The following is an 8,641-nucleotide window of genomic DNA, read 5'->3' as shown; positions in this document are numbered from 1 at the left end:
CATCCCGTCATGTCACTCATCTGCGGCCCCTCGTCATTGTTGTGTCATTGTCATTGTCACGGGCCCCTAATTTTGTCACCTCACCATCACGCCATTCATCATGTTGCCGTCGCCCTAAAGTGTGAGATGAAGGATGACGGCTAACGTCTACCTTTCATGACCTTCTCTGTTATGGGATCTAGGTTTGGGTTTGTCCTTGACCATTTTCTTATCTTCGGATTGCCACATTGCTAGACACAATAAGATGCCAATATCAGATATCAGTGCTATAGGAACCTATATCTAATTTCAGCTATTGTTGGATCCCTGTTAGGATATGTCATGGACCACCATAGTTTCATCTTCATCCACATTGCTAGACCCTAGCGATTTCAGTTATCAGAGATATAGCAACCTATATCTTTAATGGGATTCTTCCATATCCCTAATTGGATTTGTTTTTGACCACCTTCTTCTATTCAGAATCCACATTGTTAGATGCTAGTGAATGCCGATATCAGATATTTGTGTTGCACCAACATATATGTGATTTCGGCTCTTGTCAAGTACCCAATAGGATTTCTCCTTGAGCACCTTCTTCGCCCCAATCTCCACATTATTAGATGCTAGCGGTTGGCGATATCTAATAAAGGGATTTTTAGTAGTAAAAATGAACATATTTTAGAGTTAGTTGATGCATCATTTTATTAATTTTATCTTTCTTTTACCATAAGTTTGTGCTACGTGCATTAATTCTAAAAAATATTCAATATGACCATTTATCATTATTAAAATTCTATCTTGTCTTTTAAGGCCATTTTCTTTATCCCACTAAGGAAATATTTTGAAATCAACATCTCAATATAGAAAAATACATAAATAAATAAATAATTGATTAGTTGAAAGGGGAGAGCCAGCAGCACTCAAGCAAACCGCCAACCAATGAGTGTTGAGTGCTCAGGCAGGCTAACAGCCAGTGTGCACCGTCGTCCATGGCCCAATAACTAGCACACAGCCCGCATGAATGAACAACAACATGCTAGCATAAGTCAGAGAGTGTACACGTGCAATAATGGGAAGTCTTTTATTTTTAATCCATTTTATTGTGCAAAAATTTATACAATAACTTTTCCTATATATGTTCGACATGAGATGGGTATTAACTATCTCTTTCAGATCTCCAGTATGCCGGGCCGATAAGGATAAGATTGATCACGGCCCAACTGGACGCACTCTTTAAAACAATACAGGAAATATTGAAGTGGCCTCAAGCTGCCTTGGCCTGAAGCCCAATTCATAATGGGCTCTCTTTAGATTTTGATATAATCTTGACCATCCAGTCTTCTTAAAGAAGGTCAGAAAGTGAGATTTAATATACACAAATTTTAAATATATTTCCAACTTTTGTAGATTTATGATCGGTTGCATGGCACTGATATTGACGAGGGGCCACACGAATGGGCAAACCACAAAGAAGGATGACGCGGCAGATGATGTGGGTAGAGGGAGTACGCATAATGAGAATGGGTCCACGTCTGCAATCGAATCACATCAGTTGAACCTTTTTGATGGACGATCGAATGGTTGGGGGCAATACTATTGTTCTCCGCAACCCAGACGCCATCCTTGTCAGCTGGCCAGTGGAGACTGCTGATGAGGGGACCATAGATTGATCCAATGGCCCCGAGACGGCCATTGGTTCAAGCCTAACCCCTTGAGGATTCGAGAAAACATCCCTCAACCCCTTAAAAGGGATATTTTGAAGGCTTATCTCTCATCCTCATCGCAGGAAATGAAACGACAATGATGGAGGTCCCTCTCGAGTTTCAAAGGGCACGGCGGCAACATGACAGTTCTGTGGAGTGCAGACGGCTTAGGAAGGCTTCAGGAAGACCTAGGGAAGCTCCGATCAGCACCAGTACAGAGGCGAAAAGTGAGGGATGCTGCACACCAAAGTTCGGCGCCGGCAATCAGAGCCACCACTCTTGCCAATGGAATCAGGGCGGTGCTGATATTTCCCTTGCTTGATCTGTTTGATAGTAAGCAGTACAATACTACAAATTTAATGTTAATCATTCATTGAGCATGATTCCATAAAAATTTGGCATCATGATTATGTTTTGACATTTCTTTGAGTACCTATAGTGCATTTTAAGATATTAATCAACTTCACGAAGTTCCTATTCATTCAACCTTATAAAAACTAATAGATATTTACATACATTTACATATCACTTGTTCCTATTCTGACTTCTCTGAGGTATGCTGTTGAACACCACAAAGGTGTTCACAGAACTACGGCTTTTCATCTCAATTTTAAGCCATTAAAAACACATATAGGAACATATATATAACTATTAGTAATGAGATCTTCTATAAGACATATTCTGCTATTATAATGAACTTAGTAGTAATATAGATTCATTATTGATATTATTTTTAGCCTTTTTTGCTTCATACTAACCCCTTTCTTTTCTATCATTACTACATTTTCACTTATGCTTCTTTACATTGAAACAAAAACCTATTCCTTTTCCCATCGAATTAGTTATCTTATTAATTAAATAATCTCCAAAATTACACCTATTGTCTATACTCAATTTAGCAAACATATCATTTACTCCAACCTCTCATTCAAATTATAATTCTCTCTTTCCCTCATCGTTACAATACATATTTTCTCTCTCTTATTTCTACTCCGTACCTTTTACTAAACTACATACCTCTATTAACTAATAACTGATCACTTATTCTTTATCTAACTAAAATATTAATACCATTATCCTTATAACTGAACACATATTTTTATGTCACTTAATAATAATTAATTAGTTTCACAGCTTCTATTTGTAATATTTTACTATTCTTCTCTACTTTATTAATATTCTGTACTTGTTCCATTACTACACCAATATCATCCTTAACTAAATTTCTATTAGTTCATCTTAATATCCTACTTTCCTTACTACATTTATATATTTAAGATCTATACAGACCTAAAAAATAATCCCTCATATTTTCTCTGTCTTGTTCTTTTTTTTCTTATCACTTACAATAATCATTATCCCTAATAACTCAATTATTAGATTCAATTATATAGGCTAGTCCCTGTGGAGATGACCTTTAGCTATACATCTGAGCGTGTTTTATATTATTATCATATTTATTTGATTTTGGAAAAAAGAAAATTACAACAACACTAAAAAATAATGTAATTTGCCTCCTTGAATATAGGATATTAGCATTGCAGAAACATATATGTGATTTATGCTCTTAGAGAATCTGCAACAGGATTTGTCCTTGACAACTTTATACTATTTAGAAACTCACATTGTGAGATGCTTGGGAATATGAATATCAAATATGAATATCAAATATGAGTAATATTTCAGCCATTCTCTGATATTGGCGTTTGCTAGAACCCTCTTATTATTTGTCCTTGATCGTCTTATATCTACAACATTCACATAATGGGACACTAGTGGATACATATATCAGATTTGTGTGTTATAACAACATTTATCCCAGATTGTCTTTTGTCGGATCCCTATTAGGGTTTATCATTGGCCATACTATTCTCTTCAACACTCACATTGAGAGATGTTAGCAGATATAGATATCAGATAATAGCACAACATTCAACAACCTATGTTTGAACTCAGATACTGTCAAACCCCTATCTGGGAGTGTCCATGACCACCTTAACACCTTCTACATTGGCTTATGGAGGGGGCAGTGCCACTCCATCAAAGACGTCATCATAGCCCACACCATCATCATCAACAACCGCCGGTTTGAGCCCAACCGTACAATCAGGCCAAGGTTGAAAGCGTAGACACACCCATGCTCGTAAGATTTAATATGTTTCGGACCATATCCACCCGCACAACCCTGCCTTTCAACCCCATTTTTCTATTTTTGTTTCTGGTTTTTCCTTTTTTTTTGGCTTTTTAAGGGGCCCCTAGGTCTAGTGGGCTCCCCTTGTTGGACCTCTTTCAAGGGACCCATTACCATCCCCATATTGTTGCTACATTGCACACTGCCATGCCTCGCGTCATTACCATCGTGCCTTGCGTTGTTGCCGTTGCGCTTGCATCCCCACCACTTCTCTCTTCTCCAGCGTCACGTCTCTTGAGTCGCAACCCCACTGCCAGTTGATCGACATAGTGCCCATCTCAAGCACAGTTCAATGAATACACTCGCCTGACTACTGAACCAATGAGTATTTTTGACTTTGGGACGACACCATCATAGCAGCACCTTGCTCCCCTAGCTCACCAAATTAATTTATCTTCTATCGTATACTTTTTGACTGCACTTTACCACGATCAGGTTAAAATAGGTGAAAGGATAAACTACCAAGAGAGATTTAGTCGAGTAATTTCTTAGGTACATGCCAAGCCCATCCATTACGTGTGAGCGCTAATGGACCTAGTCCGTTTGATGTCTTAGTCGCCATCATTGCTCCGACGAGGGTCAAGAGGTCATCGAGATCCTCACTGGTCTGTCACCCGGAGCTTGGAGCTTGGCGAAACCCCACAAGTCAGGGACTGCGCGTACTCTCACATAGGACATCGCATCACATAATTATATCTTTGTAAGTTATTACTTGTAGGATGACATCTTTGATGATGTCCGGCACCATTTTGGTATTAAAGCCAGGCTACGGTCACTCACAACTCGCTTCTGTTCCTTCACATCATTTCATATGTATTTATCCACTTCAAAAACACATCTAGGAACCCCAAGGAACTAGTTATGGCCATGGAGATGTGACTAGTAGAAGGAGGCAACCTGGAGGTTCAGCCTCCTCATGACGAGTTGACTTGTTGCGGACTAACAGACAGCCCTAGGCACCTGTCGAGGCACTGTCCTCCAACACCCAAAGATGTTGCATCACCACCACCTTCAGAACCCAGACGAACTGCACCTACTGATAGGGATGCCACCAGATTGTCCGATCCACGTGGACACCCATGCGCGCCGAGGACGAGCACCATCACAACATAGCTCCTTGCACTCACTAGGAGCCTCGTCACTCGGTGACAATGAGAAGAGGGAGATGACGAGTCATCCCCCACATGAGAAGAATCCTTGAGCGAGCTCGCACACTGGGCTCCCATTGCATGAAGCCCTGGAGCTGGACGCTCCCAAAGAAGGCTACACCCTTCTCTTCAACCGCAAGAGGATCTGATTGAGGAGCGAGAGGTTCATCTTCACCTCCTGGCATCCATCATTGAATGCGTAGAGCAGTTATTGGTAAACCCATGGTACAACCAGAACTCGCCGTCGTGCTAGTGCCCATGACCTACCTCGGGTTGCATGACCAATGGGGCAACCGTAGAGCACGTAAGATGAAGACTTCTACTTGGAGGACGATCGATGGCAGGACAAGGTGCAAAGATACCAATGCCCTGATTGCTACCCCACACGGGTTCTTTAGGATGCCCCTTAATAGGAGCAACTAAACCCTCGAGGCGATTATGACCATGGGTTCAGGGTTGACCCACCAACATGCCGGGATGACTACGTTTTGCCAATGATACGAGGAACCTGATCAGGTTCCTAATCATCTACCACGTGTGATCCCCAAAATTTGCATGCCTTACGATGGTCAACCTCGACGTTGAGATGACCATGAACGCTATTCGATCTGCCTGCGACGAGAAGGCTCATCACCCATAGACATAGACTACAATAGGCATCTCTTTCAACCCCATCCCTCAATACCTGTAGGAGGCACTTTGCTGCGTCCCCCAGATATCACGCAGTCTTCACACGAGAACAAGGGTGCCACTAGGTCGAACAGATCATATGGGGCGACCTGTTCATGCCATGAACAAGCACAATCGACCCGTAGCACCCCACAGTTAGTTGGAGCTTTGAGTGTTAGTGACAAGGAAAAGGCCGATACTCCAAGTGGCCGACTTCACAGGAAGAATTCTGTGAAGGAGCTCCTGTCACACAAGGCTACATGGTGCCCTTATACCATGAAGCTGACGAACAACAAGGTTTCGACGGATCCACTTGGGTTAGTGGTCACTCGTGACCCCTTGTTCGCCTGAGATTTAGGTTGCAATATTGATGACCAGCCATTACAGCTAACCGACCAAGCCACCAGCCTGGCTGGCAGTTCCACACGCCCCCCCACCCCCCCTCCCCAACACTCGCTCGGCCCACGGAGTTGCCTCCACGCAAGCCTATGTTGCTCTCATTGCGCACGCTCACCCCACTTTCCTGGTTTGCAGAGCTGCCGCCATGCACGCCTGCGCCTCTCGAGCGGTTTATCGAGCCACCACCGTGCATATTGGCGTTTCTCACACGGCCCAGAAAGTCGTTGCCGCGCAAGCTCACTCACTCAGTTTGTCAAACTGTCATTGCGCAAGCTTGTGACGCTCGCAAGGCCCACTGAACCATCATCATGCATCCCCCCCCCACTTGTGTGGCTCACCTAGCCATCATCGAGTATGCTCGTGCTGCTTGCTTGGCCCACAATGTCGTGGCCACGCACATTAGTCCCGTTTGCCTGCCCAGCCAAGCCGCCACCATGCAGCCTGCACCGCCCACCTGGTACTAGGATGTATCATCCTAATAGGCTTCATCTAGGTGAGCTTTAGTCCCCGTGAAAATCTCACACTCTTCGCCCCACAAAAAGATGGCACGATGCACATACGTTGCGATCGCCGTGCCACCCATGGTACTATGGTCAAGCATCGTTGCCGCCACCCTCTCACCGAGTATGCACACAATTCCCTAGAGGATCGCACCACCAGATTAAATCCTTCTAAGATTGCCTTTGGCCAGGTTCCTCTGACCCCCCAACCTAGCACCCTTAGAATGTCATGGTTTTGCATTTGCCCTGCATGTTTTGCCATTGCATCAACATCTTCGTGCTAAGAGAACGAGTCTCATTGGATAATACAAGTAGGCCGCTTTCTCGCATCATCGAATTTGAGTGTTTGATGTGGGATACTAAGTGATGGTGAAATTTTGACCAGAGAGATATTCTCCCGGGACGTTTACAAAATTATGTGTTCGTAGTGCCGGCCCGTTCTCAATCCTCAAACAAGTAGGCGATGACACCTATGTCATCGACATCCCTCCTCTATGGGGATCAGCTCCTCATATGACGTGGTGGACCTGGTTCCATATCGAGTCCCTTCATCTCCGTCTGACTCTACCCTTCTAGACCCTTTAAGTGCGAGTGAGTTTGCCGCAACCACTTTCCCAATGCTGTCACCCAATTGGCATGAGTCAGTAGAGAGTATATGGTAAGATGATGTAGGACGGCGTTGCGGGCATCGTGCGTGTGGTACATAGTCGATTGCTCGATACCTAGATACTATTGTCAGATGTCGACGATGTCATCGTTCGAAGGATAAAACCCTATTGGGGTAATGTAACTATGATGCAATGAATGCGTCCTACGTGTCGTACTTTCATGCGCCGACTCGGTGGAGATGCTGAGCTCCGAGCTCCGAAGGGGTTGCCGGATGAAGGGGACAGTGGCTTCTTGAGCCTCGTCGGAGGGACAACAACGACTATAATGCAGGACGGAGTCTATCCATTAAGGGCCCGCACGTCGTGGGCGGGCTCATTCGTACTCGTAAGACGCTCAATTGTTTTGCAGTCATCTCTCAATTTTCCTTCCTTTCCCACCTATCTAGCCTGAGCGTGGAGGAGCCAGTATGAAAATATACTACAAAGGATAATGTAATGAGTGGCGAGAGAGGTTGGCGTCCCTTGGCGGTGCTTCAGCTCAAGTAGGCCATGAGCCTGGCTAGCACATCCCTACAGGGATCGGTGCCGGTGGGGTCCAAAGGCAGACACGAGCGATGGGACATCTCAACGGGGGGATGGAGCCATGACGACTGTCGGCAGCAACATGTGTGGTCGATCTGTTCAGAGGAGGCAAGGATACGGCTTGGACGTCGGGACGCGGATGGACTGGCATTGGTTTAATGGGTGTTGGTCACCCGGCGATGCTAGATCAGCGTCTACTGACCGGTGTCAGATTGTGCAATGGTAGCTGATCGACGTGGGTTGGAAAATGACGGCTTGCCCAGCGTGGCTGATGGGCGTTCACTCGGCTGGCGTCGGGTGATTGGCTTTGTCCTCCTTAGCACCTTCTGGTTTGATGGAGGCCTAGAACGATGGCTGTTAGTCAACCCGACTTGACCATCTCAGCTGAATTGGCAAAAGCCTTGTCCATTGCTGGTTGACTAGCGAGGGTCGTTGGTAGTTCTGGGCATGAATAGCACTCTACAAGGTGACGATGGGTGCTGGGTTCTGGAATGATTAAGGGAGGGGAAGGATAAATCAGAACACAAATCACACGGTCGAGTTCGAAAATTAAGTCCGGTGAAAATACTAATGGTGCAGCCCCTTTCCTCGTTAATGGTGGCAGTACTGTCTTACAACCACCGTGTTGATGCAAAAGCACCAAAATCAATAACTTCAAATGGGCGATTCGCTTAGAAAACTCAAAATGCAAATCTAATCCGATGGCGACGGATGAACACTCAAAGAATATTGGACGAAGGACACGGCACCAAAGAGTGTAGGAGTACCTCGGCACTTAATAGTGCGTGAAGAGGTTGTGGGGAATTTTTGACGTGCGCTTCAACAAGGTGTCATGTATCCAACTACGTGGTTAGTTGGC

This window comes from Wolffia australiana, chromosome 10 (genome assembly GCF_029677425.1).
Source record: "Wolffia australiana isolate 7733 chromosome 10, ASM2967742v1".
In the NCBI taxonomy this organism is placed as follows: Eukaryota; Viridiplantae; Streptophyta; class Magnoliopsida; order Alismatales; family Araceae; genus Wolffia; species Wolffia australiana.
This window is presented reverse-complemented; position numbering follows the sequence as displayed.